The sequence below is a fragment of the Odocoileus virginianus genome, chromosome 4 (genome assembly GCF_023699985.2).
Source record: "Odocoileus virginianus isolate 20LAN1187 ecotype Illinois chromosome 4, Ovbor_1.2, whole genome shotgun sequence".
Taxonomy (NCBI): domain Eukaryota; kingdom Metazoa; phylum Chordata; class Mammalia; order Artiodactyla; family Cervidae; genus Odocoileus; species Odocoileus virginianus.
This window is the reverse complement of record NC_069677.1, coordinates 21,159,299-21,183,481: the sequence shown is the minus strand read 5'-3', so window position 1 is coordinate 21,183,481 and position 24,183 is coordinate 21,159,299. Positions and strand designations below refer to the sequence as shown.

The following is a 24,183-nucleotide window of genomic DNA, read 5'->3' as shown; positions in this document are numbered from 1 at the left end:
TCGTGGGTGCTAAAGTAGACTCTGATTTATACTCCAGATACGAACCAGTTTGTACTTTTTCAGGATACTCATAGCTATGAATTCTCTATCTCCATGAACGTCTACATACCGTCTACGATTGTCATGTTGTAAATAGCTCCCACTCGATAAACAAGGTTAGAAGTGGAATCAGTAGCATGGCAAGTGAGATGTAATAAGCTAGAGAGTCTTTCCCTGGGTTTCTCTCACAGCTTTTATTCTGTTCATCTGGTGCTGACTTGTCCTGTGTGTACTCCTTTGGTTTCTTCTGCTAGATTTTAAACCCCTGTAGGGCAGGTGTTGTATCTTATTAGTCACCATGTTGGTGCCTGGCACATCATATGTGCTTATTACTAGGTACTTGGTCATATCTTAAGAAACTGAAAAAGTGGCTTTTCTAGAGGGAGAGGTGGTTGCTTGTATTGTTTGTTCAGTGCATTCCAAGCGATGCTGGTTGTCTTGGGGAAATCAGAGATGCAGACACCGAAGCTCCTTCCTCGAGGAATCACCGTCTAACTACATCATGTCAGTGAGAGCTCTTTGTAAACTGTGAAACCGTGTGCAGACGGGTCATCCTGATGAGCCTTAACTTTAGTAAGGCTTGGGCGGCTAGGCTCTGCCAACTCCTCCCACATTTGTGAAGCCCCTACCACAACCCCACATACTTTACATGTCTGATGGCGTAATCGTGACTAGATCGTTCAGAGGATTAGCAGATTATCTGCCAGGCTGAGTGCTGCTACATAATTTGCTGTTCTTTGGTAGCTCTATTTTATTTTCAAAAGGTGGAGTGCTGAACAGATAAGTAAAATTTGCTATAAAATATAGTATTATTAAGCAACAGAAAGGAATGCAGTAGTGGTACAACACAAATAAATCTTGAAAACATTAGGCCAAGTGAAAGAACCTAGTCACAATAGGCCACACATTACATAATTCCATTTATATGAAAAGTCCACAATAGGACAATTCGTCAAGTCTGTAAAGGTAGAAAGTAGATTAGTGATTGCTGGCAGGGATGGGGTGGGAGATAGTTACTGCTAATGAGTGTGGGTTTCCTTTGAGGGCAGTGAAAATGTTCTTAAATTAGATGTGGCAGTGGTTGCACAACTCTGTGACTTTATTAAAAACTGAACTGTAGACTTTATTTCTTTATTCTTTTGGCCATGCCACACGGCACATGGGATCTTAGTTCCCTGACCAGGGATCGAACCTGTGCCCCCTGCATTGGAAGCACAGAGTCTTAACCATTGGACCACCAGGGAAGTCCTCAAATTGTAGATTTTAGATGGGTGAATTGTATGGTGTGTGCATTATGTCTCAATAAAGCTGTTAAAAAAAAAATCAGCACATTGCTGGGACTTCCCTGGTGGCCCAGTGGCTAAGAGTCTGCACTCCTAAAGGTAGGGACCGGGTCCAATCTCTGGTCAGGGAATTAGATCCCGCATGCCACAACCAAGACCTGGTGTAGCCAAGTAAATAAATAAATAAGAAAATCAGTATATTGCCTTTCAGTCTACAATCTTTGAGGGTTTTTTTCAGCAAATCAATCTAGAGTACTAAGTTTTTAACTCACCTTGATTTGTTTTGGGCCCAGAAGTCCTATGTCCTTAACCATGGTGACCATTCCTAATGAAAAATTGATCATAGAGCCAGAGCCACCAGACTTGGGAGAAATCTATTTCTCCCCAGCTTCATGCACAAGTCTTTTCAGGAGCCTTAAAAACTTATACTTCCAGAAATGTTGATTAGTGAGATATCCAATAAGAAATAACAGGGTACTGACAGCCCTGATTGTATAAATAGGCGTTTGGGATTGCGTTCATGGTTTGCTTGTCAGTACAAGAGAAATGTGTGATTATGTTGAATGATGGTTAATTTCCTTATCCACCCATTTTAAAAATAAAGATGTACGGCTGGGAGACAGGTGCCCAGGGAGAGAAGGAGCCCTGCAGCTTTGATAATGAACTCCAGAAAGGAGCAAGTTCTTACTGAGGAGCTGGCCATTTGAGTCCTAGACCATGTCAGGCTGTGGCTGATGAGCTGGGGAACTGTGTCTAGTGCCATACAGAGGATTTATCATTTATTTGTGTTTTCTGTGTGGACAACTTTCCCCCTCTTGGAAGATCACTGTACCACCTTCTTTGACTTACTGTGTCAACAGTATTAGAGGAGCAGTCTTTGGAGTGTGTAGAGGCTGGGGAAGAGCTGTGCTTTCTAGCTTTGTATGTGAACACTTCATACACAAATACTTCTCTTTGATTAAGTATCCGGTGAAACCAATTCACATGAACTCCAATTAAACTTTAATGAACAAGTGGGTGTATTAATATCAGCTGAGTAATGCAGGCAGCATGGATTCCAGTAAGTGAGTCACTTCTCTGAGCAGCTCATTCCCCATGCACGGTTAGAGTTACTAGAAAGCTTCCAGCTATATTTGAGTGGATCTGGTCTGGGCCTTGTAATTCGAGTAATCCTCGGGGCTTGTTATTCATCTCATGATAAAACCACAGTGATCCAGACCTCTGTTTTCAGAGCAAGGATTGGGGTTGAGGAGCCTTTTCATAGTGAGTGATTAGACTTTTCATGGAGCAGTGACCACCTGGACTTTCATTTTCTCCATCTTCTTTTCTTTCTTAAACTGAGAATTCTTTTTCTCCTTAAACCCAGGGCCAAGTGTAGGTGAAGGGCAAGGCAGTGAAGGTGGAACCTCAGTTTTGAACTGAATTTAGTGCCTGAGTCTCACTTCCCATCCCCATCTGCTGTTCTGCCTCAGGTCTCTAAGCCTCCCATAGTTACACCAGACACAGTGAGATGTGCTTGGTAGGGTGAGCCTTTTTGAGCACAGACCCTGTTTATTCTAGAGAATGATAACTGTGCGTACTTCCTAGGGACAGTTAAACAAGGTAATGATCATGATGCTCTTAGTTTCATGCCTGATACATGATAAGTTCTCTGTAAATGCTGGTTGGCTTCCCTGGTGGCTCAGATGATTAAGAATCTGTCTGCAATGTGGGAGACCTGGATTTGATCCTTGGGTTGGGAAGATCCCCTGAAGAAGGACATGGGTACCCACTCCAATATTCTTGGCTGGAGAATTCCATGGACAGAGAAGCCTGGTGGAGTACAGTCCTTGGGGTCACAAGAGTCAGACATGACTGAGCGACTTTCACTAACTAACTAAATACTAGTTAACTTGTGCCAAGGGAGGATGGGTGGGGAGGACATGATTGGGACTTGACAGTGAAGGAACTAAGACTCTCCCAGGGATTTGACTTACTGATAAAAATGTCTGAGATTAGATTTATGGACACAGCAGTGGGAAGGAGCAGGTGGGATGAGCTGAGAGAATAGCATTGAAATACATACATTACCATCTGTAAAACAGGTGGCTAATGAGGAGTTGCTGTATATCACAGGGAGCTCGGCCTAGCGCTCTGCAGCAACCTACAGGGGTAGGATGGCGTGGAAAATGGGAGGGAGGTTCAAGAGGGAGGAGATATGTGTATGCAGACGGCAAAGTGTCTGTCTATCAATGCAGGAGACCTGGGTTTGATCCTGGGGTCGGGAAGATTCCCGGGAGAAGGAAATGGCAAGCCACTCCAGTACTCTTGCCTAGAAAATCCCATGGACGGAAGCGCCTGGTGCAGGCTACTGTCCCTGGGGTCGCAAAGAGTCAGACACGACTGAGCGATTTCACTTTGTCTTTGTCTTTGTCTTATGGCTGATACATGTTGACGTATCGCAGAAACCAACACAGCATTGTAAAGCAATTATCCCCCCACTAAAAGTAAGTAATTTTTTTTTTTTAAAGGCAATATAAAAAAAGAAAAAAAAATGTTTACAGAGTGATGACCAAGAGAGAATGAGCAGTGAGGATTCAGCGAGTGGAGAAATCTCTGAGGTTGGCAGCGTCTGAGAAGGCTGGGTCATCCTGGGCTGGGGGTCAGGGTTGGGCCAGGGAAGGATCTGGAAAGGTAGCTTGAGGAAGAATGAAGAGTGTTTGTGAAGGCAGAAGCCCTGATGTACCACGTGCAAGGTCAAGTATGTTCACTGTGGGTTAGACTAGGTGATATGTAAGCGCTTGAGGGGGCTCATTGAGACTGAACCTAGCCTCTCCCTTGGCCCTTAAGCATCAATTCTAGCACCATTTGTTCTTCTGTTCCTGCTCTTGTGTTTCATCTAGAAACCAGTTGAAGGTAATGCTGCGTTGGGCAGCTGGAGGTAAAGACTAGTTGGAGAATGAGCTATAGGCCTGTTAGCTCAGTGTACTTGAGCAGTAGGGAGGGTATTCTTCCCGCAGTCAGATATATCCCAAGACTGAGAGGAAGGGCCTGAGTTGCCCATGCCCAGTTTCTCCTCCAGACTCAATAATTAGATAACTCACCCATTCTTTTCCCTGTGGACAAGGGCAGGGTAGGGAGATGTCAACGTGAAGAGGCATGGAGCAAGGTAGAAGAGAGATGTTCTGCCACATCCTCCACCCCTCAACCCAAATTACAGTACAGTTTTTTTTTTAGGGGCAATAGTGGGAGGTTGGAAGGAAGGACTGAAATGTATTGTGAAGTGAGGGTCAGTTCTCTGAGCTGAGAATGATATAATTCAGCTAGCCAGGTTGGTTATTTATTCAGGAAACACTGATGGAAGGACACACTTAGATAACTCAAACTCGGGGTCCATCAGTCACAGAATCAGCCCCCATCTCAGAAATAGCAATCACTCCTCAGTGTAAAACCTCCAACTTCACATGTGAATGTCAGATTCCTTGCTTTCCGCGCAGACTCCTTTCCAGAGAATGTCATAGGATAAGGAAATCCACAGGGTAAAGGCCTAACTTCTATGATGATAACAGAGGTGGGAGAATCTAGTCAAACAGATAGCTTGTGTATTTGGAATTTTGGATAAAGCAGAAGGGATCCATGCAATTAAGATTTGAATAGGTTGATGACGCAAGTTAGAAACTAGATGTTACTTATTGAAAACAAAGGAAATGTACAATAGATTTTAAATACGTCAAGTCATTAATTAATTTAGCAATTGGAGTTAGGCGTTTCATTATTTGGCAACTGCTTAGTATATTTCTTTTTTATACTGTGCAGAGAAGTCTGTTTTTCCTACTTTGCAAATGAAATGACAATAGACAAATATAGAGATCATATCCTAGGACACTTGGACTAGGTTTCATTGGCCAGGTCAATCCCTTGTTTAATATTGGGTGTTCATATTGAAGTGAAACAATAGAATTTGTTTATAGGGACTCATAAGACAAATGAATTGGACTTGGTTTTGACGTTCAAAGGCATCAGGGAGGTGTAATTAGCTAAGCACTCTACCTTGTTTTGGCTGAAGAGATTTGTCATAGAAATTTAGTGGCCATGATGGATTATAGATTATACATCTTTGATATGGGGGCCGATGACAAATTCCTTCCCATTCAGGGTTCATCCGGATCCTGCTGTTGTTACAACAATATTTAAAGAAATGTGCAGAGGATATGCTCATCTATTTTTATCTCTGTCTGTTTTCAAGATAATAAATGAAATATATTGTATAGACTGATTACTTAGGTTTCTTGAGGTGAATACCTTTTGCAAACCCAACTTTGCAAAACCTGAATGCTGTCCTGATTTCCCTGTTTATCTCACTCCAGGTCTCCTAAGTGGACCCTCTTTTCTGGAGGTCTTTGACAGGACAGACTGCTCTCCCCTTGGGGTATCTGCCTGTTACCTTGGTCACTCTCTGGTCTTTGTTTTTCTCCCTTGGTCCACTATGAATGCAAGTTACCTATGGGCTTGATCCTCCTGGGGACACTCGCCCAGGTACCCCGAAGCATTCCTTACCATGGGTTCTCCTGAGTTCCCGTTTGGTGACTGCTCCCTGTAGCAGTATTTTCTCACTTCAATTTATGGATCAGCATCGCTTAGGGAAGTTTTACCAGAATTCAGATGTTCAGTCTGCATTCCTAAATCTTCAGGTGTGCACGTGGGCATTTCCATTTTGAAAACCTTTTTGGGTAATTCCAGTCTTAAGAAATCCTGAAATGTACTGTTTTCAGTTTACTTATGTTGTGCAGCACTTCAAATAAAAGCTTTTAAAAAGACTTTTAAGTCATGGATTCCAGGATGGGAAGGACAGACTCAGGACATGAAAAGAGAGTCAAGGAAGGTGGAGAGGAAGCTGATGATGCTACGAGGGAACTGAAGCTCAGTGTCCTGATCATCTACTTCTTTTATTCCCCAGGCTTTTGCCCATTATATTTATTTTGGCCAACAACATTCTTGTTGTTTCCACATGTATGTGCTATGGGTTCTGTTTTAGAAGTTTCCTTGGCAGGAGGACTGAGGTCAGGAGTTTTTAGCTCATCCCCACTAAAAATGAGACCAGTCATGAGACTGTCTTACTCTATAGCTTCCAGCCTTTCTATAGAAACTCACCCTCTGTTCCTGCCCCCAGTCCCTAAGCAGAACCAGCTTTTTCTTTATATATTCCCCATTTAACTAATCTGTCTTTAGTAATGCATCAGGTTTTGTCAGAATCAGTTAATTCTTTGGTAAAATATCCAGAACAAACAGACTGTGATGTGCTTGCTTACTGGTGGAGGTGAAATGGAGACCGGTGTTCCTTCAACCAGCGTTTTACTCTCCTTGGGCCTTTGTGAGTGCAGTATGTGGAATCAGTGACTTTTCAGTCATATCTTCCATATTTTGACTGCAGAGTTTATCATACCACCTGACTGGGGAGCACCTCATCAGTAAATTCTAATGGAAAAAACTTATGTGATGAATGGGCAGGAAGGAGTCACAGCAGCACTGTGAGTCATTCCAAGACCAGCAGGATTTGAGTGGTGGTGTTTCTCCAATGCTGACTCGAAGCCTCCCTCAGCATTCTGTCATCTTAAGCAGCTTTCGAATCCTTGTCTCAGATTTCTTTATCTAGCTCAGACCATGTCTTTTTAAAAATTGTGTCTGGACATGTCCTTCATAGATCGGACTGGTCCTGCTAAGATAATTGGCTTTATACACTTTGAAACTAGCAACAGTGGGGCATTTTGCTATCCTTTTTTTGGAGGGGGGGTAAATTAATTAATTTATTTTAATTGGAGGCTAATTACTTTACAATATTGTAGTGGTTTTTGCCATACATTCACATGAATCAGCCATGAGTGTACCTGTGTCCCCCATCCTGAACCCCCCTCCCCATCCCATCCCTCAGGCTTGTCCCAGTGCACCAGCCCTGAGCACCCTGCCTCATGCATAGAACCTGGACTGGCGATCTGTTTCACATATGGTAATATACATGTTTCAATGCTGTTCTCAAAAAGCATCCCACCCTCGCCTTCTCCCACAGAGTCGAGAAGTCTGTTCTTTACATCTGTGTCTCTTTTGCTGTCTCACATATAGGGTCATCATTACCATCTTTCTAAATTCATATATATGCATTATTATACTGTATTGGTGTTTTTCTTTCTGACTTACTTCACTCTGTATAACAGGCTCCAGTTTCATCCACCTCATTAGAACTGATTCAAATGAATTCTTTTTAATAGCTGAGTAATATTCCATCATGTATATGTACCGCAGCTTTCTTATCCATTCGTCTGCTGATGGGCTTCTAGGTTGCTTCCATGTCCTGGCTATTATGAACAGTGCTTCGATGAACATTGGGGTGTACGTGTCTCTTTCAGATCTGGTTTCCTCGGTGTGTATGCCCAGAAGTGGAATTGCTGGGTCATATGGCAGTTCTATTTCCAGTTTTTTAAAGAATCTCCACACTGTTCTCCATAGGGGGTGTACTAGTTTGCATTCCCACCAACAGTGTAAGAGGGTTCCCTTTTTTCCACACCCTCTCCAGCATTTATTGTTTGTAGACTTTTTGATAGCAGCCATTCTGACTGGCATGAGATGGTACCTCATTGTGGTTTTGATTTGCATTTCTCTGATAATGAGTGATGTTGAGCATCTTTTCATATGTTTGTTAGCCATCTGTATGTCTTCTTTGGAGAAATGTCTGTTTATTTCTTTGGCCCATTTTTTGATTGGGTCATGTATTTTTCTGGAATTGAGCTGCATGAGCTGCTTGTATATTTTTGAGATTAATTCTTCGTCCATTGCTTCATTTGCTATTATTTTCTCCCATTCTGAAGGCTGTCTTTTCACCTTGCTTATAGTTTCCTTTGTTGTGTAAAAGCTTTTAAGTTTTGTTGTTCTTGAATAGATTTCTCTTCTCACTCTGGGATGAGGTGTTAAGGAGCCAAGGTATGCTTGTATGTGAAGTTTTTTTTTTTTTTTTTTTTTGATAGAATGTTGACATTTTGGGGTTAGGAGGAAAGCAGGACAGTATTAGAACTCTTTTGGAAAAAAAAAATTCTGCCCCCCTCTCAAACAATACTCTTTTCCTGAGATAAATGAATGGATGTTGTAAAGAAGGTGATAGAGTACCGAGACACCTTGAGTTGGGTCTGCTCTGTCCCATTTTGCTGTATGAGTTTGACTTCTTGCTATTGGTGGGGATTCTCAAACTCATCTCTCTGAGTTGTTTAATGGATCAGATGAATTACTAATCCATATGAAAATGGTCTGTAAATAGGAAAATCAAACAAACCTTTCCTATTTGTTACTTCGCACAGGTGTTGGACTTTTCCCTAAAACAAAAATAAATAATCCTTTCTTTTTAAGTTGTAAAAGTTATAGACACCTATTTTAGAAATTTAAAATGCAAAAAGTTTGAAGAAGATAATTAAAACCCCCATAACCCATCATCTAGAGATAACCGTCTTCCTATTTTACACACGTAACCACGCTTCTGTTTTTAAAGGATGGTCATGTTACACATGTTTAGTTGTGTATGTTTCTGTTACATAAAGTGTGCATTTTCCTTTGTCATTAATCATTCTTTAAAAGTACACATTTTAATCACTGCTTGTTAGTGCATTAAGTGAATGCTGTGTTTGCATTTATTATGATATATTTGACCATTGTTTTTATTATTAAGTGCTGACCGTTTATCAAGAAGAAAACTTGCTTATAAACAAGGAGGGATCTTTGGCACTGTTTTCTATAGTAGAGGAATTTGGCATATTTTACTTCATCCTGTATTAACATGCATAGGGCTGGAGTTTAGTTGTGCTTTTACTTAAGATCTCAGTTTTAAGGTAAAGTTACACCTGTGGAATAGTTAATTTAGAGAAAATTCTGACAGTAATAAAGTCTGTTAGGCCAAGTTCTCTTAATTAATATTAATTAGATAAACATTGAAACACAGTATGGTAGTCTTGTGAATAAACTGCATTAGATAAGTTGTTTGATGTCTTTTAAAATTTTTATTTTCTCTTATTAGGAGGATGTGGTCAATTTGTTTTACCTAAAGGATTCATTTTCCCTTGCTGGGCATATATATAGTACTACAGTTAACACAGGGCTTTCCCGGTGGCTTAACAGTAAAGAATTCACCTGTAATGCAGGAGTCGCAAGAGACACAAATTCTATCCGTGGGTTGGGAAGCTCCTCTGGAGGAGGGCATGGCAACCCACTCCAGTATTCTTGCCTGGAGAATCCCCATGGAAAGGGGAGTCTGGAAGGCTACAGTCCATGGGGTCGCAAAGAGTCAGACATGGCTAAAGTGACTGAACACCCATGCACAGTTATCACCTATTGGGATATGATGATGAAAAGAAACCTTTGGCTACTTTTAAAAATGGAAAGTTAAAGAGCAATGGACTAGATAGAGAATTTTGCTAGTATTTCTGTCCTGAGATTGATCTTTTTGTCATGGCTTTATCTCTTTGTCTCTATGCATTGTATGTGTCTGTGTAGCATCTTGTCATCTATGTTTGCCTGAATTCCATGCCTTTCTTGGTCTATGCCCCCCATCCATCCTTCTGCTTATCCATCCAATCATCTATCAAATCATCTATCCCCTGGCCGTTCTTACTTACCCCTCTCATTTATCTCTCTTTGTCTTCATCAGTCATCTTTGTCCATCTATTCGATCATCCATATCCATCTGACTATTTTGATGGAAACATAGGCATATCTTTGTTGCGTTTTACCAAGAGGATCACAGGAACCAAGGGCATAAGAACCAGAAAGTGAAAATGACTAGAACGCAATCATTTTTTTTTAATCACCTTCAAACGAGAGGGGATATTCAAAACTGACCTGATTACTTATTTTATGATGTTTATCAGGAGTTTCTTAGTATATTACATTTTGGGGAATATTGTTTCAATTACTATTTTGCTAGAAATCATTCACCAAGAGATAGACTAAACAAGAGCTATATTATAGCTTTTGAGTAGTAAATTCAGAGGGAACAGAATTTTCTTGAGTTTGGACTAAATGTGAACAATGTGCAAATGATGTCCTTCCAAATTTATTTTGTTAATGAATGTGTTGTAACATTTTTAGGGAGTTTAGATATACAAAACAAGGGTATTTTGAGATATGAAGACCTATGTTGCACTTGTTATTTGATAAAATGGAAAGAAAGGCACCTACAGTTACTGAAAACCTATTTTCTGCTGATTCTGAGAAAGCTGATTTGCACTTAATTATCTTCTACAGATAGTGATGCAACTTGTATTATTCCCATTTTGTGGGAAATAGGCAGAGCTTTCTTGAAATTGGGACTTGTTTGACTCAGACTGTTATTCTTTGCAGTAAACTGTACTGACACTGTCCTGAAGACTTGTAAAACCATAGCTATATATCAGCTCTCTGTTTTAAATTTTATAGTAACTCATCCTCTGAAATTCTGTAGTTTTCAGTTCTTTTCTTGAAAGATGAACAGGTTTGCACATAGACATAGTAAAGAAGGCAGTTCTGAGGATATGGACATGAGACTAAATCTATGAACTTGACTTTGGTATTTGACAGAATGGGGTTTTCCTCATGTGCAGCTGTGTGTTTATGTTTGACTTAACCTGAGTCTTCTTAGTCAGCTTGATTCCAAAGACACAAAGGTCCCATCTACAAGATGCATCTTATGAAGGCAGCCAAACCAATGAAATACAATAACAGCTCTCATCAAACTTTTGTAAGCTGTAGAAAACCAGAAAAACACAGTTATTGTAATATATTTTGCCAGACCAGCTGTTATGATCACAAGTGGGCCTGAAATAGTCATGACTTTTGAAGACACAGCAAATTTATTTTAGTTCTTAAATTTTCCATAGATTTGAAAGCTTATCTCCTTTCTTTTTATCTTGCTAAACTGTAACATTGCTAATAACATTCTGGAAGTTATTAATTAGTAATGTTTTGACATTTCTAGGAATGAAGATAGAAACTGGGTAAAAGGGGCTCTGTCATAGGACCTGCCTTACATGATCTTATTCTCACTTTCCATCTTCATTTTATTCTCACAGCATTTATTAGTTGCCTACTGTCTACCAGGCACTCTGCTATATGGGAAGGATATACTAGAACAGGGGTCAGCAAACTTTTCTGTAAAGGAGGGGTGGTAAATATCCATGTGGTCCATGTGGTCTCTGTCGCAGCTTCTCATTTACACACTCAACGTGTAAAACACTCAACTCTCCCATAGACAGCACGTAAACAACTGAGTGTGACCGAGTTTGAAATAAAACTTTTTAAAGAAACATGCAGTGAGCCATATTTGGCCTATGGGCCACAGTTTGCTAGCTCTGGTACTAGAATGCCTATGAAATAATGAGCTTTGTCTTGTTCATTGCTATGTCACCACCAATGCCTGGAACAGTGCCTGGCATATGGTTGATGCTCAATAAATATTCATTGAGTAAGTGAACTAATGAATGAATGAATGAGACTCATTTTGTCCTCTCTAGGAGTTCATAACCCAAGAGAGGAGTCAAGAAATATAAGAGTAGTGGAATTAGGTGGTGTTTTAACTGGATCCTGAAGAATAGGTAAATACATGTTACCAGCCAGAGATGGTGAGAAGCATGCTGCAGGGAGAAGAAACACACAACATAGACACGAAGCAGGACATTTGTGATGAATACTGAGCAGTTTAGATGATCTGTAATATGATTTCCCTGGCCTGCCTGTTGATCAAAATCACTTGTTATTAATAATATAGGTTCCATGTAAGGCAAGTTTGGCCAATACTTGTTTATGAATAAAGGTTTGTCAGGAAGTAGTTTTTTGGGAAAGGTATACTGAGATCATTTCTGATGAGAAATGAACTTTTATTTTTCTTTCTAGAAGAACCAATATAGACTGATGGTAGCTGGACCTAGAATTTTTCTCTACTTTCTGTCCATAGCATGGAGGGGGAACTCTGGTAGATATCCACCATGCTTGTGTGTCCACCTTCATGTGTCCCCTATTGATCTTGTAGGAGTACTCCAGCCTTTATAAGGGAATGGCATGCAATTCAGTCAGTTATGTAAACTATAGTGAGACTATCAAATTCTGCATAGCTACTAGATTGGTTGCTTTTGAATTTTTGAGTGGCAGACATCTGAGAGGGCAAATTTATTCAAGCCACACAGTAGAGGACTTGCTTTCTCTTGCTGTAACTTCAACTCAGAAGGCCGTTTTAATTGAATGCCCAGTTTTGTAGACCATGACCACTGGGAGGGCCATAGGTCTCTTTAATGATGTGGGAGACAACTAAAACATAGACAATTTCTTGCTTAAGTTCTATCACCAAATTATTGGCAGAACCAGGAGTGTAATGCAAATATCAAGTTATTCAATTTAATTTTCTTGTCACAGTGCCATGCCACATTATCTATAAAGGTCCTAATTTGCATAATTTCTCTTCCCCTTGAATCTCATAGCCTTTTGCCTGTACCTGTTGCATGCTGTTTATCATCAAGTTATCTGTTAATATCTTCTCTTGAACCCGTATCTCACTGTTACCCCAAATAAAGACCGAGCTCTGTTTCCCTGGAGAGCTTAACATATTTCCTGGCACTTTAGCATGTATTCAGCAAGTAATTGTAGACTTGAAATATCTTGAGCATCTTTTCTTTTCTTGTATGTTTTGATTCAAGTTTCTGTGTAGTTATATTGTCAGGAAAGTCAGACTTTTCCAGAATTGCTAAAATACAAAGATATTTTCTCTTAAATTTTCTTTAAAAAAAAAAAGTTGAGTTTCCTATTATAGCTGAGACCTTTCTTAACAGCTCTTTTGATAGTTAAATGTCAGCAACTTCAAAAAAGAAATGTCAGTAAATTATCAGAGAAAGAAACTGCATATTTATTTGGGTATGTATATTTTAATTGACCACTTAGAATAAAAGATTATAGCAAACGCCTGAGAAACTTCATATCTTTCACATTTCTCTCAACTGCCAAAACTTTTTTTGCTTGTATATCTTAGGAGACTTAATTTTTATTTCTTCTGCATTATGATTATATATGTATATTTGTCTCTCCCACTAGATGGTGAGCATCTTGAATCAAAGCTTTAACAAAATTAATCTCTGCATCTTCACAAAGCCTGGTTCTGTAGGTGCTCGCATGGCAGATATATTTATTTAAAGAAACATGGATAGAAAATGATCAATCTTATCTTTACTCATTCACTTAATTCACTCTTATTTTGCATCTGACTTTGTGCCATGCTTTGTGCTTAATATTGGTGGTAAGGCTGGATTGGGGAGATCATAGAAAAGTGAATAAAAGATAGTTCTCTTTCTTAGGGAACTCTAGTTTGATGGGAATGTTGACATATAACACATAAATATAGTATGATGTAGAAATCTTTGCTATGAATAACCTGTACTGGAATCTGCAGCCAGGTTAATTCTGACAGGGTGAATCAAGGGAGGCTTTAGCAAAGAGAAAGTATTTGAGATGAAACTGGATGTGTCTTGCTCCTGCATTTTGTGCTCAGTTGCTTCCATCCTGTCCAACTGTTTTTGCGACCCTTTGGACTGTAGCCTGCCAGGCTCCTCTGTACATGGGATTCTTCAGGCAAGAATACTGGAGTGGGTTGCCGTGCCCTCCTCTGGGGGATCTTTCCAACCCAGGAATTGAACCTGTGTCTCCTGCATTGCAGGCAGGTTCTTTACCCAGTGAGCCACCACTGGTTTTGATCTTTGTCAACACAACACATACAAACACACACACATACACACAGTGTGATGGGTGTTATTTTTCTTTTGTTTCTTTTCCTTTTTTGCAATCTGGCTGTAGATTTAAAAGTAGAACTATCTTTCTATGGGACAAAAAGTAGAGAGGAGCAGGTTTCATTGTGTAACCTGCAGGTTTCTCAAAGTCCAAGAGGCAGAGATGTCCTTCGTTATCAGTGGTATGGACAGTAAGCACATTGGCCAGAGAGAGTTTATCCTGTTCTAATGGTATTCTTTCTAAGAATTTTTCCATCTAGTTTTTGTTCTTCCTAATAGTTAAATTACACTAAATCGTTCCCTAGGTGAGGGGAGCATCGCGTGTTGGAAGAAATTTCGACTTTGACGTCAGAAGGTTCTGATTCCATACCTAACTTGGCCATCCATTATTGATGTGACCCAAGACTGTTCCTTATCCTTTCCAAGGTTCAGTTTCCTCATCTTGAAAATGGTCGTAATGGAAAGTACTCTCCAGAGTTGTGGGATTAAAGGAGCTAATGTTTGCCAAGCTCTTATTTCAGTGTCCAGAATATGAGAAGACACTCGCCTACAGAGCCAGGTGAATCATGTGAAAGAGGGAGCCAATGATGTTAAATTTTCACGCTTTTGATGCAGACACATTGCTTTCACAGAGTTCAGAGGCAGAGATCCTTGACTTCCAGAAAGAAATGCTTCCAGTCCCTTTGCTTGAAACACAAAGCCCTTTTATCTAGTTTTCCTTTTCCCACCTTAGAATCTTAGGTACTGGACATATTTTGTTTTCCTTTTTATTGTAGGGAAGACAGCCATGCAAATGTCACTGGCTACTGGCCTTTAGTCACAATCTGAGCATGTATCTTGGGGAGAGAACTGCAAGGTGTGGCTGGGGACTTGGAGAACTTGAGGGGGATGTCTCTGAGAAGGGTGGCAGCTGTCTGGACTGATCAGTTATTGCACATAGGAATGCATGATCAGATTTTTTTTGAACGCGAAGTGTTTAGGTTTTCAAATGTTGGCAAGTGATTCAAATATTTTAAAATATGGCAAGAGACACTTCCTCATGGAAGGAGAAAAATGCCACTTATGATCTCACTCTGTAACATCAACTTTGGCTGAAAACAATGACAACAGCAAAGTGCTTGAAAAGTCCACAATGTATCTGGCAAACAGAACCCATCTAAGGACCTGCTTTGAACTCTCGCTCTCCGCTTTGCATCTTCTATGCATATTTTTAACCATTAAAGGTAATAGTAAATAATGGCTAACACTTCCCGAGTCTTTTCCATGTTCTAGATGCTCTTCTATTAACTTTACATGTATCATTTAATTCTTATAATAACCCAGAGATATTCTACTGTTGGGGCTTGCCAGCTGGCACAGTGGTAAAGAATCCACCTGCCAATGCAGGAGATGCAAGAGACTCTGGTTTGATCCTTGGTTCAGGAAGATTCCTTGGAGTAGGAAATGACAACCCACTCCAGTATTGTTGTCTGGAAAATTCCATGGACAGAGAAGCCTGGTAGGCCACACTGCTTGGGGCCACAAAGGGTCGGACACGACCAAGTGACTAAGCACTCTTACTATTATTATCCCAATTTATAGCTAAGAACACTGAGGCTCAGAGAGATTGAGTATCTTTCCTCAGATCACACAGATCATATGTAACAGGTGAATTTTTTTTTTAAGCTCTAGAGCAGTGATAGAGGTAGAAGCAATATAGATAACAGCTTCTTTCTCCACATCAAGCATTCTGTATCCTCTTTTATTTGTCTTTAGGGCATTAATTACTCTCTGAAACTTATATATTCATTTACCTGTTTGTGAATATTTTGCCTTTACTATTGGGATGTCAGTTCCATGAGCTCATGAATTTAACTGGGTTTTTGGTTTTGTTTGTTTTTTGCTGTATCCCCACTATCTAGATTACTGTCTGACACATTGTAGGTACTCAGTAAATATTAATTTGAATGAATCATTGGTCCTTCATTGCAGTGTATTTACATTCTAGTGAAGAAGACAGATAATACATACTTGGTTCTATGAGAGAAGCTGATAACAGGGATGGCCATGCTGACTTCATTGAAACTTGGAATACTGTTGTTTATCTCTTAGACATTGTTAGCAAAAATTGTCTTGACACATGGCAAATAGACTGTGGGGCATTTTGCTCATGTGCTGTGTTGGACAGGATCCCTTTTGTGATGTGTATGTAAGTAAGTGTGAATTGAGTCATAGGTAACTCTTACTTTGCCCTTTTTGGGTATAGTTTTTTAGTGAGATAGCTAGGGATTACAAGCAGGGCATTCTAAAGTTTGTTACCCAAAGAACAGTCCATAGAACAGGTTCATGATTGTTAGTAGACGTTTACCTAGTCTACAGGGAATTCACATATACTCTTCTCTTTCTAGGAAAGCCAACTTCTATAGGTCACTCTGTCCCCACCATCTGTAGCAGTAGTTCTCAGCCCTTATTCCTCACAGACTTGTATGCTAGATAATGTTCTTGTGATAATTACACCATGAGCTGTGATCAAGGGAAGGCAGGCTGAGGGTACATGGAATAACTGGAGACCTTACCATAACTTTGCCTCTTGTTCTTCCCCTTAAGAAAGTCAATGGGAGTGTGCTTGATAGTATCATAGGGATTACCTTGATAGAGCACTAGTTTCTAAATAAAAACAATTTATTTGGAACTTTAGGATTTTAACAATGACAAGTAAATTGCTTGTGACATCCGACAACAGATGGACCCTGATGATAGTGAAAATACTTAATTTCTGGAATGGCCTGGACACAACCATCAAAAGCGACCTCGATAGAAAGAGTTGTGCTGTAAACTACAGCTTTGCTGATGGAGTCAGGGCCTGTCATGATGAAGATGAAGCAGCTTAGAGCCAGCAATGGGCAAGGGGTTGAGGAAGATTCAGAGCTGCTCTTAATAGGAAGTGAAAGAGAGAGTGGAAGAACTCTTGTTTCCCAAAGATAAAACTTGGCTTGAGTACCTGCTCTTGCTAGTTCTTGCTGTGGGCTTCTGGGCAGTTCAACTTGCTCTTTCTGAGACTAAGTTTCTTCTAACAAAAGTGGAGCTGAGTTAGAAAAGGAGTCTTAAGATGGAAAAGTGTTAGTTTTTCAGTTGTGTCTGACTCTTTGTGACTCCATGGACTGTAGCCCGCCAGGCTCCTCTGTCCTTGGAATTCTCCAGGCAAGGATACTGGATGGGTTGCCATTCCCTTCTCCAGGGCATTTTCCTGACCCTTTGCGGGCAGTCTTAACTGTCAGAACCACCAGAGAAGCCCCAATATGCAGTGAGGGAGAGTAGTTTTGGCGCCCCCTATTTCCCAGGCATAATTGGATGGTTAAGTGCACGTGAAAGAACTTAGTGAGATAAAGCAGTAAAACCAAGGTAAGGATGATGATGAAGGGAATGGTGATAGCAGTGGTTTTTCTCCTCTTGTAGACTGATATGCCCCAGCTTTCTCTGTGCCATGTAGTCAAAAGTGAAGGCTGAGAGGACTTTGGGGGAAGCCAAGAAAAGTAAAGGCAGGACTGGACTTTCTTTTGTGCTTCTCCAGAAGAGTTATGTTCTGTAAAGTCCAAAGATACATATCGGTCAATCTATTTCATGGTTAAGATTGTTTAATGCAATAAACTGGGTCTGAATAGGCTCATGGCTGCTATGATATTCATAAAAAGTGCCATGTCTTAGGTGGCCTGGTTGTTTTGAAAATGGGCTGATTTTGACAAAGGGGAAAAATTGGGATTCGTTTACTGTAAATTGCAAGTAAGAAACAACAGAAAGTTGAATATTAGAAGAACTTGGCTATCGCAAAAACCACACACTTTCACATCAGTAAAACATGGAGTTCTGATCTGAGTGGAATGTGAAACTCCTTGTAGACCACAGAGAGTAAAAAGGAGTACTTTTGTTTCATTATTAATACCATTGTCCTTATTTCTCTAAATGAGAATTGATAGCAACCATAATAGAATCTTTCTCAAAGACCCAACACAGAAAGAAAAATAAAACGAAATAAACAAACAAAAACCTCACCACCACCATCACCACTAACAAGCCCCAGTGTGCTGAAGATGCATGGTCTCTAAGTAGCCGTTTGTTAAGTCATCATGTTCTAGGGGAAGGGGGCTGAATTTCTTCTTCTTTTTTTCCTTTTTCTGGCGGACTGGCCAGTTTGGTCTTCTAGAACACTGCAAGAAGGGCAGTTTTGTCCTCTAATGTGCATGAGCATTTGACACAGATGACTTTGTGTGTATTGGGACTATTCACATTCACGAAGAAAGAGAGATCAGGGGTGCTGGATTGAGGGGTGTGCTTTAGAGTAGAAAGAGAGCTCTTTGGAGATAAAACAGGTATCCTTTAAAAATCAGAGACCAGTGGAGTTGAGGGAAAGAGGCCCATTCCTTGCTGACACTTGACATGTGGTGGAAAATCCATGGAATAGAGGTCATTAGTCTTGAGTGTTCATCCCCTGGGGCTGCCACTTAACCACAGTTGACCTCTGTTCATTTCTCACCGAAATGAGGACCTTGAAATGGATATTTTCCAGTCATTCTCCTGACCAGTATTTAAAATTGGTGATTATTTATTCAACTCTTGCTTCATGGGGAGTTGGGGTGTTGTGTCCATGAGAAGAGAAGCTGAGGCCAGGGGATGGGGGTGGGTGTTGGATTGAATGAATGTGGTTGAGCAGAACAGCACTAGAACAATTATTATTTTTATTGTTAATTCAGGAACAATTAATTCAGGAACAATCTTTGTAGTACAGAGAGCTAGCATTTATTGAACATACAATCCTTGCCAGACCTTGGGCTATGTCCTTTATACTTGTTATCTTATTTAATTTTCACCACAACTGTGTTGAGGTGTGAATTTTAGCTTTCTGTTTCACAGCTGTAGAAACTGAGGTATTGCAAGAATAAAGAACTTCCCCAAAGTCAAAGCTATTAAGTAGCCGCTTTAGGGTTCAAACCCTGACACCTCTATTGTTCTCGTTTGCCTCTGCCAGATTCTGCAGAGTTGGAAGGTTGCGGGTCATCTAGCAGGCTTCCTTCCCCTCCATTTGAAGTTCTCATTGATGCATTGTTAGTCTGACTTTCTTTAAAGGAAACTAAAAATTAATTTGAATGATCAATGCAACAATATAGTACACAATTGAAAAGTTACAGAAATGCGTATAATGAAAAGCAGATTGTTGTCTTAAGGTCTCATCTCTTGACTCAACCAAGAGGCAAACACTATTATCAGTTCCTTGTGTCTAGAAATAAACTGGGTACAAACAAACATATATATGCATTTATATTGCTTTATATCCCAGCATATATAGAATATTTACACAAAAGGGAGCATACTACGCAGATTATTTTGCACCTTGCTTTTTCATGTAATCATATATCTGGATGACCATTTCTGTATCAGTATCTTGCAGATTTAATTTACATTTCTATTGTTTAGTAATTTGGGACATTTCGCATAGGCCATCCCCACTGTATTTCCTTTTCTTGAACTGCCTTTGCCTCACTTTCTATTGGGTTGTTGGATTTTTGCCTATTGATTTATTATAGTTAAGTGTTCATTTTGAACCCTTAGTCTGTGATAGGAGGAGCAATAACCTGCTGTTTTGCATTTGTCTTTTTAACTTGCAGATCAGAATTTTAAATATATGTATATAGTCAGTTCTATCTTTTGGTTTTATGGGTTTTGGGTTTTGTGTAACACTTCAAACTGCCTTTTCCACTAATTTTAAAAAATCTTCTAGTTTTCCTTCTAGTTGTTTCATCTGCTCTCTCTTTCTCTCTCTGTCTGTCTTTCATCACCAACTCATTGAAATTACATTTTGATAAAAGATGTGAGGTAGGGATCCATTTTTATGTTTTTTTCAGATCCACCTGTCCGAAAGCTATTTATTGAATTGTCTATCTTTTCTACACTGATTTGAAAAGCCATCTTTATTATATATCAAATTCTTTAATGCTTAAATATTTAATACTTAGGAATTTACCTCATTTGGGGAGGGCTTCTGTTCCATTCATCTGTTACTGCGTGCACCATTATCAATTACTGTAACTGTATGATATTTTATTTTCTAATGGTGCTACTTCACTGTCGTTAGAGCTTTTTTCCCCAAGTGTTTTTCTTTTGGCATCTGTTTATTTTTCCATGAACTTTAGAATGAACTTGTTCAGTTCTAAAAATAATGTCTTGTTGACATTTTCATGGGAATTGTCCTAAATTTATTCATTAACATCATACATTATGCATTATAAAGATTTTATTTCTTGTTCTTAGAACACTATGCCTTTCCATTTGTTGAAGTCTTTTATTGTCCCAAAGAGCATTTAAATTTTCCATGTATACCATGCATGTTTCTTCTAGGTTTGTTTTCCTAGGTATTTTCTGTTTGTTCTAATTAATGAAATTATTACTATGCCATCTAGCTAGTTGTGTGTGTGTGTGTGTGTGTGTGTGTGTGTGTAGCTTCTTGATTTCAGTACTTTTTATACCCAGCCAGTTTACTCAGTTCTTTCATTAGTTGAAAAATTGAATTTTTTCTAGTTTCTAGTTATATAATCATATCATCTGCCAATAATTTACCATTCTATTTCTAATTTTTATAACTCATAGCTTTTTTCTAATAATACTTTTCATCCTTATTCTGAGAATGTTTTCTTATTTTTATTTTTTTAAGTTGAGGCTGGTTGTTAAATGTTTATTTAATACTTTTTTTGAAACTATGGAAATAACCACACATCGTCTCCTTTTCTCTGTTCTAAGGAAAGAAATTTTGTCTTTTTTATCCTATAAATTTGAAGAATATACAATGCATTTTTCAAACAGGAAATCATGCTACTGTTTTTGTAGTAATATCCACTTGCTAATAGTTGGTGTACTATTTATTTTATTTTTAGTGTTTTTAGAATCTGGAGCTTGATTTATTAACAATTTTTGCACTTTTCCTAAGTGAGATGATTTAAAATTATGTTTCTGTGTATGTGTATCTATTTACATATTGAGATTCTATTGTTAGTGTTATGCATATTCAGTTCAGTTCAGTTCAGTTGCTCAGTCATGTCCGACTCTTTGCGACCCCATGGACTGCAGCATGACAGGCTTCCCTGTCCATCACCAGCTCCCGGAGCTTGCTCAAACTCATGTCCATCAAGTCGGTGATGCCATCCAACCATCTCATCCTCTGTCGTCCCCTTCTCCTCCTGCCCTCAATCTTTCCCAGCATCCAGATCTTTTCCAATGAATCCAAGTTTGTATCAGGTGGCCCAAGTATTGGAGTTTCAGCTTCAGCATCAGTCCTTCCAATGAGTATTCAGAGCTGATCTCCTTTAGGATGGACTGGTTGGATCTCCTTGCAGTGCAAGGGACTCTCAAGAGTCTTCTCCAACACCACAGTTCAAAAGCATCAATTCTTCCGTGCTTAGCTTTCTTTATAGTCCAACTCTCACATCCATACATGACCACTGGGAAAACCATAGCTTTGACTAGATGGACCTTTGTAAAAGGCAAAGTAATGTCTCTGCATTTTAATATGCTGTCTAGCTTGGTCATAGCTTTTCTTCCAAGGAGCAAGTGTATTTTAATTTCATGGCTCCTGTCACCATCTGCAGTGATTTTGGAGCCCAAGAAAATAAAGTCTGTCGCTATTTCCATTGTTTCCCCAGTCTATTTACCATGAAGTGATGGGACCAGATGCCATGATCTTAGTTTTCTGAATGTTGAGCTTTAAGCCAACTTTTTCACTCTCCTCTTTCACTTTCATCAAGAGGCTCTTTAGTTCTCCTTCGCTTTCTGCCATAAGAGTGGTGTCATCTATATATCTGAAGTTATTGATATTTCTCCCAGCAATCTTGATTCCAGCTTGTGCTTCATCCAGCCCGGCATTTCGCTTGATGTACTCTGTGTATAAGTTAAATAAGCAGGGTGACAATATACAACTTTGATGTACTCCTTTACTGATTTGGAACCTGTCTGTTGTTCCATGCCTGGTTCTAAATGTTGCTTGTTGACCTGTATACAGATTTCTCAGGAGGTGGTAAGGTGGTCTGGTATTCCCATCTCTTGAAGAATTTTCCACAGTTTGTTGTGATCCACACTGTCAAAAGCTTTGGTGTAGCCAATAAAGCAGAAGTAGATGTTTTTCTGGAACCCTCTTGCTTTTTCTGTGATCCAACGGATGTTGGCAATTTGTTCTCTGGTTCCTCTACCTTTTCTAAATCCAGCTTGAACAAATGGAAGTTCATGGTTCACATGCTGTTGACGCCTGGCTTGGAGAATTTTGAGCATTATTAAGTCATCATGAAAATAATTTGGAAGCTTTTTTTGGTTCCTTTTTGAAATAGTTTAAATAATGTTTAGATGTTATATTCCTTAAAGGTTTGAAATAATTGCTCTGTGAAACTGCCTTGTTCTGTTGCCTTGTTTGGAGGTTTTTGGTTTTTTTTTTTTTTTTTGCTTTTAAGTAATTTTTTATTTCTTCTATAGTAACTGGACTGATTTTCATTTATATCTTTTCAGTTGGCACTTTAGTTAATTGTATTTTAGGAAAGTCACCTATTTCTAATTGATTTGCATGGAGTTAAATGATTTCTTGTAATAATTTTCATTTCCTCTCTGCATATGGTTATTTCCACATTATTATTTAAAGTTTTGTGGTTTTGTCCTCCAGTTCCCTGCTAGCTATCCTCATTTTGATTAGTTTAGCAAAAGTCTTATAATTTATTCAAAAAACAGTTCCTATATTTCTAAAACTTTTTTTTTGGTATTGAGCTATAGCTGATTAGAAAACACTCTTGTGATTAGGTTACACAATGTTGTGTTCAGGTGACCAGCGAAGGAACTCAGCTATATATACATGTATCCATTCTCTCCCAAACTCCCCTCCCATCCAGGCTGCCACATAACATTAAGCAGAGTTCGGTGTGCTATACAGTAGGTCCTTGTTTGTTAACCGTTTTAAATATAGCAGTGTGTACATGTCTGTCCCAAACACCCAAACTGTTCCTTCCCCCATCCTTACCTTGGATTTTGATTTAGTTATTTTGCTGTGTACAGGTTTCTATAATGCCAGAACCAATTATAATTTAAACCTCATGAGGATAGAAGGTTGTTTATTCTTTTCGAACCTGCCATAGTGACTCTTACATAACAAATGCTTAAGAAACATTTTTGAATGTATAAATAACCCTATGAAATAATTATGGAATTTATGGCCAGTTCTCTCCTGTTGCTGTAGTTCATCTCTGCAATTTTTGGACAGTTTCTCTCGGTGTCTAATGTGGAGGCATAAGAAAGTATTAGACATGCTTCCCATTCCATTTTCAGAGAATATTATGAATAGATTTATTTTTAAAGCCTACCAATATAATTTTCCCTGAATAAAATAAACCTGAATAAAAAGATTTTTGTAAAAATTAGCTCAGAGAAAATATATTTGAGTAGAATCCAAAAGTGAGAGCTGATGAGCTATCAGAGATCATGCCCATGATTTTTGTGGACTTGGCCCCTTTGCTCAAGCTAAATCTTACAGACAGGCCCGAATCCAGAATGTAAAATGATAAAAACAGACCTGCTGTAGTAGGGGAGAGCCCAGAGCCAGGGGAAGCCCAGAACCCTACTGTTGGCTGCCTTCCCTCCTGACCTCCTCCCATGTCTCATTTGAAAACCATAGTTTAAGTTAAAAAACTCAATTGTCAGATGAGAATGAAAACAAAAATGCAAAGAAGGCAAATGATTCATTCAAAGTTGCTCAGTGAATTAGAGGCACAACGTGGGACTACAACTCCTGCCTTCTGTCTCTGCATTTAGTGGTATTTCCAGGCTCCCAGGAAGCCTTCTGTACTTTGTACCAGTGAGTCCTTGTCGATGGTCCTGATATTTGATGACCTCCCTCGGCAGGCCCAATGATCCTTGCTAGGTATAGACCGTTTATTTGCTGATCCCAGAGGGGATAGCTGTGATTCAGGCTCCAAGGTCTAAGAATTGCAGACTTAGTTTCTAGTCTCCTGATGAAACTTCTAATCTGGGTGCCAATGGTGTTTCTGCAGCACGGACACCTGCCCACACAGCATGATTAGAAATTATAATGATGACGATGATGA

General features: G+C 39.3%; 1 protein-coding gene and 1 non-coding gene across 9 annotated transcripts in view; one reads left to right on the top strand and one right to left on the bottom strand.

Moving 5' to 3' along the window:
- The window catches only part of LPP (LIM domain containing preferred translocation partner in lipoma), a 719,231-nt gene that overhangs the window by 126,627 nt on the left and 568,421 nt on the right, over positions 1–24,183 (top strand). The gene's annotated exons all lie outside the window — the stretch shown is intronic.
- Positions 1,211–1,283, bottom strand: TRNAG-UCC (transfer RNA glycine (anticodon UCC)). Its single transcript has one exon. It is a non-coding gene; the product is annotated as a tRNA-Gly (tRNA).